The following is a 12,587-nucleotide window of genomic DNA, read 5'->3' on the forward strand; positions in this document are numbered from 1 at the left end:
GAGAGGCAGTTTCAACACGCCGAATTTTAAAAGATAAAGAGCCAGTATATCAAAAAGCTCGACGTTTATCTCCAAAAAAGAAAGAAAAAGTAAATGAACACAAACACATGGGTTCAAGAGGGTATTGCGCAACCTTCCCTCTCCGATTACGCGAGTCCAGTAGTACTAGTCAAATAAAAAGATGGATGTACTAGACTCTGTGTCGATTATCGACGATTAAATAAAAAAATTGTACGAGATAGATACCCGCTTCCACTCATTAAAGACCAATTAAATCTTTTGCAAAACGCAATCTTTTTTAGTACACTTGACCTTAAGAACGGATTTTTTCCAATTGATAAAAACAGTCGAAAATATACAGCCTTTATCGTTCCTGATGGCCACTACGAATTTTTAAAAGTACCCTTTGGTCTATGTAATTCCCCATCAATTTTTTTTTTCAAAGATTCATAAATATAACTTTTAAAGATGCAATACGCGATAAAAGAGTATTAACTTACTTGGATGATTTAATAATACCTTCCAGAGATATAGATACTGGAATACAAAATCTCGAAATAATACTGAAAACCGCGAGCGAAGCAGGATTAATAATAAATAGGAAAAAATGCTATTTTCTGCAAGAAAAAGTAGAATTTCTTGGTCACGTGGTAGAGAATTGTCAAGTATACCCATCCCAAAATAAAATCGAAGCAGTACGTAAATTTCCAGAGCCAACTAATATAAAACAAATACAAAGTTTTCTCGGATTAAGGGCTACTTCAGAAAATTTGTATTTAAATATTCAGTCATAGCACGCCCATTGAGTAATTTACTGAAATCTAATACAAAATTCCAATTTACAGAAAAAGAGAAAAAAGCGTTTATCCATCTCAAAGAAATATTATGTAACAAACCCGTCTTACATTTATATAAACTAAACTAGGCGCACAGACAGAATTACACACCGACGCGTCAGCTGATGGATATGGTGCAATCTTAATGCAAAAAAGCGACAAAGATAATAAATTTCACCCGATATACTATTCTAGTGGTAAAACTTCTCCAGCAGAACAGCGTTATACGAGTTATGAGCTAGAGGTACTTGCAATTGTCAGAGCATTACTTAATTTTCGTGTTTACTTGTTAGGAATATCATTTAAAATAATAACAGATTGCCGCGCATTTACTCTAATCATGCACAAAAAAGATTTATGTGTACGTGTAGCCAGATGGGCTTTACTCCTCGAAGAATTTAATTACACTATTGAGCACCGACCAGGAAAAAACATGTTACATGTAGATGCGTTAAGCCGCAATCCTCTTCCAAAATGTATGGTAATAAACACTAGTGATAGTTTAACTATAAAATTTAAACGAGCGCAACAAGAAGATAACGATATAAAAAAAATATATGATAGCGTCAAAGAAAATAATATAGAAGGCTATACTATCAGAAATAATTTGCTTTTTAAAACACATAATGGAGATATTCTACTAGTTGTTCCAAAGTCGATGCACACACAAATCATTAAGCAAGTACATGATAGAGGTAATTTTCCCATTGCAAAAACTGAAGCATTATTATTAAAAGATTACTGGATGCCCAATATAAAATCAAAAATACAAAAAACATTAAAAAACTGCGTAGCTTGTATCTTAGCTGAGAAAAAACAAGGTAAACAAGAAGGATATCTAAATACGATAGAAAAAGGTGAATTACTATTAGACACTTATCATATTGACCACTTAGGACCCTTACCTCTCACAAAAAAGAGTTACAAAAATATCCTTGCAATAGTCGACGCGTTTACAAAGTTCTTATGGCCATATGCTACAAAATCGACTAACGCGAGCGAAGTCATAGATAAACTTAAAAAACAATCAGATATCTTTGGAAATCCAAGACGAATAATTTCAGATCGAGGCGCAGCTTTCACATCAAAAGAATTCGCAGAATATTGTGTAAAAGAAAATATCACTCATGTATTAATCACCACCGGAGTTCCACGAGCAAATGGGCAAATAGAGCGCGTAAATAGAACTTTGATACCATTATTAACTAAGCTTACAGACTCTAAACGCGAAGAATGGTTTAAATTCATTAAGTTAACTCAATTATATTTAAATTGTATCCCACATAGGAGTATCGATACGACATTATTCCATTTATTTTTCGGAACTCATGCGCGTATACGAGATGATCCTCAAATTCGAGAACTTATTGAAAAAGAGTGGATCGAAGATTTTCAAGATAACCGAGACAATTTACGTAAACATGCAAAAGAATGTATTTTAAAAATTCAACGTGAAAATTAAGCAACTTTCAATAAAAAGCGTAAATCAGCAACAAAATACAATGAAAATAATGTAGTAGCAATAAAGCGTACGCAATTAGGACCTGGTCTTAAGTTAGCAAATAAATATCTTGGTCCATACTCTGTAACAAAAGTATTGCGAAATGATCGATACACTGTACAAAAAATAGGGGAACATGAAGGACCTCTTACAACATCTACATCTGCGGATCATATGAAACCGTGGGTAGATTATGCGAGCAATAATTCAGAAAAATAAAATAATTAACATTTGAGGACAAATGTTCGTGCAGAATGGCCAAGTGTGGGAATGTATAAAGTACATATGTAGTATGCGTGAGTGAGTGTGTGCACGTGATGGATGAGTGATAGAAGAGAGCGACAAGAAAAGAACGCGAAGACAATTTTCAAAACAAGATTCCAAACTTGAAAATAAGCCAAATAATGGATATGTATGTGTATGCGTGATGAATGCGTGTATGAGAAGCGAGCTCGAATATAAAAGGCCGATGCCGATCAAGCAAGCATTGATTCGCGAGTCGAACAGAACACTTCGCAAGCGATCTGTATTATTTGCTGTCCTTCAATAAATCGTTATAAATTCAACATCCTACATATATTTTGTCTTACAGATACAACAGAAAACGATATTACAAATGAAGAATGTGATATTACAAATAAAGAATGCACAAACGAAGAAATTAAAGAAAAAGTGTTAGAAATGACAAACAAAGATAGTAAGCATCTTTATAATACATACATGTATATACAATAATACAATTAAATAATAATAATAATAATAATGTTTTAATACTTGTAGAATTTACTAATGAGATGACATCAGGAGACGCGGTAGTGTCGCCGGCCATGTTCAAACCCTAAAAGACCTTAAAAGACACTACAAGTCTCTTATCCTGCACCATCAAAGTCCATTTTTTGGGGGTGCAGAACTACTAAAATATAAAAAATTTTGAATTGGACGTAACATAACCTGAAAGACGGCATCGACACGAGTAATTTGAGCCAAGAAGAAATAAAATCGGTCAAGCCGTTCTGGACATACAAGCGGTCAAAAAGTGACGTTTTTCATGAAAAATTAAGAAACGTTTTCTTCTTCTCTGTCCGCGTCCGATGACGTCATCAGGATTATATATATAAATCTCTTCTCACCTTTCACTCACACCTTCCTCAACTTCCACGTACCCCTTTCCTTCCCACATCTCGTCCCCCCGCCCTCACACCCACCCCCACTCCCACCCCTCTTTCGCCCTAACTCACCCTCTTTTGTCCTATTTCAGTCTTTTCGTTCTCTCTCACCCTCTTTTGTCCTCTTTCACCCTCTTTCGTCCTCTTTCACCCTCTTTCGTCCTTTTTCACCATCTTTTGCCTCTTTCACCCTCTTTCGCTCTCTCTCACCCTCTTTTGTCCTCTAACCCTTTTTCACCCTCTTTCGTCCTCTTTCACCCTCTTTCGTCCTTTTTCACCATCTTTCGCCTCTTTCACCCTCTTTCGCTCTCTCTCACCCTTTTTTGTCCTCTAACCCTTTTTCACCCTCTTTCGCCCTCTTTCACCCTCTTTCGTCCTCTTTCACTCTCTTTTGTCCTCTCTCACCCTCTTTCATTTTCTCTCACCCTCTTTCACCTTCTTTCGTCCTCTTTCACTCTCTTTCATTCCCTCTCACCCTCTTTCGTCCTCTTTCACCCTTTTTCGTCCTCTTTCACCCTCTTTCACCCTCTTCCGCTCTCTTTCACTCTCTTTTGTCCTCTTCTACCCTCTTTTGTCCTCTTTCACACTCTTTTGTCCTCTTTCACACTCTTTCGTCCTCTTTCACCCTCTTTCGTCCTCTTTCACCTTCTTTCGTTCTCTGACCCTCTTTCATTTTTTTTCACTTTATTTCATTCTCTTTCACCCTCTTTCGTCCTCTTTCACTCTCCTTTGTTCTCTCACCCTCTTTTATTCTCTTTCACCCTATTTCGTCCTATCTCACCCTCTTTCGTTCTCTCTCACCCTCTCTCACCTCTTTCACCCTTGTATGACCTTTCTCACCCTCTTTCGTTCTCTTTTACCCTCTTTCGCCTATCGAATTGTTATTCAAGGTCAAACACAATGGGTATAAAAATATTACGGCAGCCTTTATACAGCGCCAGAGCAGCCGATGTTTTATTTCGGCGCTTACGGCAGCCTTTATACAGCGCCATTATTTAATCTCTTCTAAGGACAATATGTATGCCTCTTGTGCTCCTTTGGGCCATTTTTTCTTGAACACTTCCATATCATTAGAGTAATACCATTCCGATTTTGTGTCAGCTCTCAACATACACGTGTAGTGACCACGATTCATTTCTTTACTTTCGTGAAATATAGCGCTTATTACCTTGTACTTTTTTTTATTAATCGTGATATTACTCGTCGGCACGGCGTTAATCCGATTGTTGATAATTTTTTTAGAAGCACTGTTTACAAAAGTATATAAATTGAGCTGTATTACTACGACGGATAAAGTTGATTCGATTACGGTTTTTTTTTCAACACGGTACCCTTACATTCGTTACAATTGCCGTTTATCGTTTCCCATTTAGAAAATTCTACATTAATCAAACTTTAGTAGAGTGACACCTTTTTTCCTTTTTAATGTCGAATGTATAGGTAATATTAACAAACTACTGCTTTCCAGCTTAGTTACATTGTAATTACATTTGACATTCAAACAACATGTTACGTGCTTTAATTCGAAAAATGTAAGACACGTGTCTTACATCGAGAACATTGCATTTGCCTCTGCCTTTACAAGAAACATTGGATAAGGTATGTCCTCCGGAAGATCCAATAAATTTGAATCACGAGTTGCACATTCTCGTTTGAGGTATACCCAAGAAATCTAAAGTCGTTTGGGAAAATTTGGTAGATATTAATAAAGTGTATAAGGCTTTACAATGGTTGAAAGAAAATAATCCTCATTACTCGAAAATTCGTCTTCCGGCGTCATCTGATGATCTAATAAATGATAAGTTGCAGGTAACAGAATATCGGATTGTCGATGACGAAAGCGACAATGACGAAATAAATAAGGTGGTTGAGAAATTACCATCATTGAATTTGTACAATGTACAGCAAAACAAAGATAATAATGATCAAATTGTTTTAAAACGTAGGGTTTTCCTCACACAAATCACTGAAGATTCGGATATTAACAATCAGTATACAATATACCCAATACACGCTAAAAGAATCGATAACGAATCTGCATTGAAGCTTTATCAAATGATGAAAATTGAAGATTTTCCAATGGATAATTGTTATAAATATCTGGATGTCATGTGTTTCCCTGATTTATATCCTGATGGTGTCAATGGACAACGAGAAGATAAAAACTTTGCATTGCCGGAATATTTATTTATTAGAATACAATTGATGTCGAAACATAGTAGATTTAGGTTGAATCTGCAGTATCTGTTCTTCCTTCTCAATGATGCTAATTACCGACAGTTGAAAAGTGGTATCTATTATACGATGATGGTTACTAACCCACGAGAGAGATACACTGCTGGTAGATACTGAACGAATTGAAAGGTTACCAATTAGAATCGAATTTAATGAGTATTTTCGCAAAATTGAGAAATACGGATCAATTTTGGCGACAACCGTCCAATAATGTAAAATGCATGACTTTGCATTACGGTCCAACGACGTGGTTTTTGACTTTGAGTCCTAGTGAATAGAAATGGTCCGATTTGGGTGAATATTTACGAGATATGAATCCCGATAAAGAGAAGTTAGGCATCAGCGAACTAGTCGCATACGATCCTGTAAGTACTTCTAGATTCATGTGCATAAAATTCAAAGCCATGATTGATTTTATTTGTTCGTCCGATAATCCAATAGGAAAAGTTATTCATTACTTCTGGCGACTGGAATATCAAAGTAGAGATATCCAGCACATGCATTGTATGATTTGAACAAAAGATGCTCCAGTATTAGGAAAATCGCCGGATGAAGAAGTTGCTACGTTTATTCAAAAATACGTAACGTGTGAAATTCGTCAAAGAATACGTCAAAGAAAGAGAAAGATAATTTAAAAATTTTTAATATTTTTGAAAATGTTAAAAAAACAGTAAGACCAAAGAAAGATAATTTAAGCATTGTTTTGAAAGAGTTACACGAACAAGATACACAAATTGAAAATCAACGCTTCGAAAAGTTTCAGAGATCATTTTGCTAATAGAGCAAAATGAATTAAAAAAGAAAACATTAGAACAGGGTAAAGAATACATAAAGATTATGAAAAGTCTTATTAATTTAGAAGCACACAAGAAATCTAAAAAAAGGAAATATTCCTCTGATTCTGACTCTGCTTAATGTTTAAAACTTAATGCAATACAATTTTTTGATTACATTGATTATTTTGGTTAAGAAAAATATTGGATTTTATTTTTATTTCATTTTATTTTGCCTTGTTCAATATATCAATTTTTTGTTACTTAAACTTTGCAACACACACTTGAAATTTCGAGAAGAACTTGTTAAAACGAAAATCATGATCAAATGTCGCAAAACTTGGAATCTCAGACCAATCGTCTTACTCATTCATTGTTCATCAGCGAAAAATCGTTAACTTTGTATTTTAATATTTGAGTTTTATGTATTGAAGAAGACTGTAGTACAGTCGAAACGTTTACGTTGCATATTGTTTCTCTAATGGAATGAGAATTTAATTATTAATAAATCTTTAGATCTTATGTAATTTTGCTCGTTTAGTTGGCCTACAATATTTATTTCTTTTAATTTCGTCAATTTTATTAAGTTTAAGACTAAATTAGTTTTTAAGAAAAGAGAATTTTAAGTTCAAATAACTAATCTATACAATATAAAAATATAATAATATAAGACAATAATATTAAGTAAACGAGAATAATATATTTAAAAGCGCATTTTCTTTTACAATGTTTAATGCAATAATGTAATATTACATAGTTACTTTAGGCATAACAAAGATATAATAAAAAAATAATTATACAGTTGAATGTAAAAATAAATTTATTTTTTTTTCATTATTGCATTTTCTTTCTTTCTATTTTTACCTTTCTGACAATTGCATCATTATAGTATTTCTTTTATCAATTGCAATTTTTCTTCCATTATCTCTTCTATTATTTCTATATATTAAAAACTTGTGTTTTATCAATTCTTTCAATATCAATATCTACTAATGATTCAGCAAAATCATCATTTATGAGACAAAAATTATGTAAAGCACAATATGACATCACAATGTTTGAAGTTTTTCCTATTTTATACACTATTATATATTTGAGCCTTCGCCATCGTCCTTTCAATAAGTCAAAAATATTTTCAATTTTTACTCTAATCTTGCTTTAAATTTTATTATATGTTGTCTGCATACGTGTAACATTGCCATAATCTTTAAAGAGAGGTAAAAGCCATTCTTTTATGGGATATATTTTGTCACCTAATAAAGGTTGACCTGATGAGAAGTACTGAGAATATACATTTGCTTCAATTTTATTATATAAGTTTGAGTTACTTAATACTCTACAATCATTAGCTGATCCAGAATGACCCACATATACATTTGTAAATATATTATTTGCTGTACATATTCCTTGCAAAATTATTGAATGTGTACAATATCTTTTTTGATAACATCTTTGATGTATACTTGGTGCTAACATTTATATGGCAACCGTCAATTGCTCCAATTACACCTTAAATATATAAATTATATATAATTAGCAATATTTAATTAATTATACACGGGGTGAAATGGTAGACCAGTAGGTTAAGTCGTAAGACAATACACCTAAGGTCCCAGGTTCGAATCCAAGTAGGGCCAATCACCCCACATGCCGGCCAGGAAAAAGGTGAAGAAGGAGGAGAAGGAGAAGAGAGGAAAAGGAGGGAAGCAAACTCGACGGAAAGTAGAAGGAGAAAATGGAAAAGAGGAAGGAGAATTGGAGACAGGAAGTAAGGAGATGGAAAAAGGAGGAAGGGAGAAGATGCGAGTGGAATGAAAAGGGAGCATAGAGGTTTGGGAACGCTCCTATCAGAAAAAAGCGCCAGGGGGAATGGATATGGAATTGGAGAAGGTGCGAGTGGTTTAAAAGAAAACGTAGAGGTTTGGGAACGCTCCTATTAGAAAAAAGCGCCAGGGGGAATGGATATGGAATTGTAATGAGTAGTTAGAGGAGGATTGTAAAGGTTCGGGACGCTCCTATCAGAAAAAAGCGCCAAATATGTAACATATTGTAACAGATAGCTAGAGAAATGGAGGATGTAAAGGGTTTGGCGGTCCCTTGAAAACGCCCCGGCAACCTCTAGGGGAGTCCGGAATAAACTTGAATGAATGAATGAAATAATTAATTAATTATACACTTTATGTTAAATGCAATAACATTAATAAGTCGCACCTGAAAAACTAGCAATATTTCTAAATTTTTCTTCAATATTAATTCGCTGACTTATAGTGGACCACTGTATTAATATTGGTATCAATTCTAAAATACATTTTATCCAAATATTAATGCAATTAGAAACAGTCGATGTTGCAATATTAAATTTGTCCCCAATTTGTGCCATAGCTATTTGATGTGCCAAATAATATAAAGCTACTTGTTGAATTTTTTGTGGCTCTTCACAGGTTCAAATCTTCCAGTAAAATCCTAATACAATTGCATTACATATATTGCTTTAGAGTAAATTCTAAATTACTAATAATATTATAGGTTATAATTATTTATACTTTTTGCATTTCTGATTGCTGCATTAGTGTTTCCAATAAATGTTGAAACGTCAACCGTTTTATTCTAAAAGTAAGAAAAAAGTCATTTTCGGTGTATAAATCAATCCACATTTTAGAATACTAGAACAACACAGGCGCGCGCTACGCGCGCGCTACTGAGCTTTTTACGTGTTATATATGATTTTATGTTATACCAAGATAAATATACAATTTAAGAACATAAGTTTTATTTTATTTTATTTTAAAATTTATTATATAATATAAATAAAGATATAATATAAAATAAAGTAAGTATTTATTATTTAATATTTAAAAACATTTTTTCTAAGATTTATTTTTATTTTATAAAATGTTTTATTCTGTGATATTATAAATATACTTCTTTATATACATAATTTTTGACTTGTCTATTATCGCGTTGGCTACCAAGATAAACTTTTAATGCTTGCCAAAAACGTACTCGTGAGAAAGCAACATAAAGTTGTCCATGATTAAAAATATCTTTACAAAGATCTATTCCTACTTTGTCAAATGTTTGTCCTTGTGACTTATTAATTGTCATAGCAAATGCTAATTTTAATGGAAATTGTCTTCTTTTAAATGTAAAAGGATATATATTTTCACAATATAATGTTATCCTAAAAAAATCATAAAAATGAAAAGGTCAGGCCATGTTCAAAAGAAGGTACACAAAAATTTAAACCTTTCAAAATTTAAACGATCTAATAATAAATTATCACGAAAAGTAACTGATATGTTATTCAAGGTGCCAGTTCAAAGTAAACATACGTAAAGTGTATATTATCTAAATTTAGTAATAATATATTACCATCAAAAGTAACTGTGATATTTTATTCAAGGTGCAAGTTCACATTGAACATACATACATATAAGTAAAACTGATTACAATTTGATTCTAGAAAATAAGTGCGATATGTTATTCTTAGTGCACAAAATATAATAGTCGTTTATAGAGATTTGATTTGAAATTCATACTAGCCCGTACAATGAAAAATAATTGCTCGTAATTCCAGAGTACCAATTTGTTAATGACTCAGAAAAATAACATGGCGGCCTGCTCTCGAAAAACTATAATGTTTTTCGATGTCCATTTAGAAATAATGTCGAAGCTCTTACAGAATAATTACTACAACATTAGAAGTACGAAAAGTAATTACATTAGAAGAAGATTAGATTAGAATAAGGATTCAACGTATTTTTAAAAGCTTTACACACAACAAAGTAAATATACAAATACCTTTTTCTTCTGTGTTTCTGAAGAAAATTGTAAGTCAAATGAAACCTTGCTATTCAAAACCTATTCTTCATGATCGCAAGACACTATTTTCTATTTAAAAGACGTCTGCTAAAATTTTAATAAATAGATATTATTTATGATAGAAATGAAAAATTTGTGCTTTACAGTATATGGATAGTACATGGTTATTTCAAACACTGAATCGATGCATACAACAAAACTTTTCTCTGTCTATTCAATAAATTACTGATAATGTTAAATCCCAATCACATATGCCACCTTGCCTAGGTTAATGATGGTCATTAACGGGAAATTTTACTAAAGAAAGATTGGAGATTTTTAATTTATACAATTTTCACAACTCTTATTTCAATTATTTATTCTATCCATCGAAAGTTTTTTGAGAGCAGGCCGCCATGTTATTTTTCTGAGTCATTAACAAATTGGTACTCTGGAATTACGAGCAATTATTTTTCATTGTACGGGCTAGTATGAATTTCAAATCAAATCTCTATAAACGACTATTATATTTTGTGCACTAAGAATAACATATCGCACTTATTTTCTAGAATCAAATTGTAATCAGTTTTACTTATATGTATGTATATTCAATGTAAACTTGCACCTTGAATAAAATATTACAGTTACTTTTCATGATAATATATTATTACTAAATTTAGATAATATACACTTTACGTATGTTCACTTTGAACTGGCACCTTGAATAACATATCAGTTACTTTTCGTGATAATTTATTATTAGATCGTTTAAATTTTTGAGTACCTTTTTTTGAACATGGCCTGACCTTTTTATTTTTATGATTTTTTTAGGATTTAAATATTCTGGTAGTAAAACTTCATTAAAGTCACCGTTATCACAATTTTCAGTACTGTCTATACTTGTGTAAATTCGTTCTTCAAACATATCTAATAATTCAACAACTCGTTTATTAATTTCATCAACATCAATATTTCTTGCAGAAAGTATTGCACATTTCGCCATTTTATTGAATTTTTTATTTCGTATTAAATCACCATATATATCTTCTACAATATCGGCATTAATGTTTGTAATACAATAATCTGGAAGTTGTATATTATCATTAGAATCATTTAATATACCATCTCCCATATTTAATAAAAATTTTGCAAATTCAGTTTCTTCTGGAAGAACTCGCATGTTTTCTATTAAAGAGAAACTTAAAAAATGTTTCCATGTAGAACTAAACTTAATCGAAAGATTCACGACTTCACTCCGAGTACCATGTATCTTAATAGGTAGAAGTTGTCTAAAATCACCACCTATCACGATGATTTTTCCACCAAAAGGTAAATCATTATTCATGATGTCACGTAATGTTTGATCCATAATTTCTAAAGCATATCGTGGTGCCACTGGCGCTTCATCCCAAATAAAAACATCTATTTCTTTTAAATATTGAGCTTCCTTTGATTGAATTTTAATGCTAGATGATGAATCAGCAAATAATGGAACTGGCAATCCAAATGTTTTATGAACCGTTTTTCCTGCCGGCAATAAGGTTGCTGCAATGCCTGTAAATGCCATCGTACATACTCGTTTATTACGAATTTTAGCTAAATGATAAATAGTTGTATATGTAAAAGTTTTACCTGAACCACCTGGTCCATCGATATAAAAACAATTATTGTGATTATTATTGTCTAATCTACTTAATACAAGATCTACTATTTCTTTCTGCTTGTTATTTAATTGTTGATATTGTTTGGTACCAACTTCCATAGCTTCTTCAAATGTTACATAATCTTCTAGTTCATAATTTTGTGTTAATTGTTCCATTTGTGGAAAATCAGCAAAACTTTTACCTTCAATAGAAAGCATAACGCCAATTTGTGTATAAGCTTTCTTTTGTCCTTCTATTATACCAAAATATCGAACATAATCTTCAGACATTGCTACTTTAAAATTTTCCCAAAGTTCTTCAGGATGTAATGGTTGACAATGTAATAATATACGTACAAATAATTTTCGAAGTTGTCGGGGCATCATCCATTTAACAGCTTCAATCATAGCTCGTTTCCATTCATTATCATCTTCAATTAAACTAAAGCTAAACATGCTGTTGAAAATGATTGACATATTTCGCCATTTACAGTTCTTATATCATCAAAACTCTTAGCTCCTTTTACGGTGAGTAATAATAATCGTAAATGAAATAATTTTGTTTGTGTTGGACTAACAGAATACATTCGTCCTATACAATTATAATGACTTTTGCGTTTGATCCAACGCGAT

The sequence above is a fragment of the Nylanderia fulva genome, unplaced genomic scaffold (genome assembly GCF_048542155.1).
Source record: "Nylanderia fulva isolate GAGA-0341 unplaced genomic scaffold, ASM4854215v1 Scaffold226, whole genome shotgun sequence".
In the NCBI taxonomy this organism is placed as follows: Eukaryota; Metazoa; Arthropoda; class Insecta; order Hymenoptera; family Formicidae; genus Nylanderia; species Nylanderia fulva.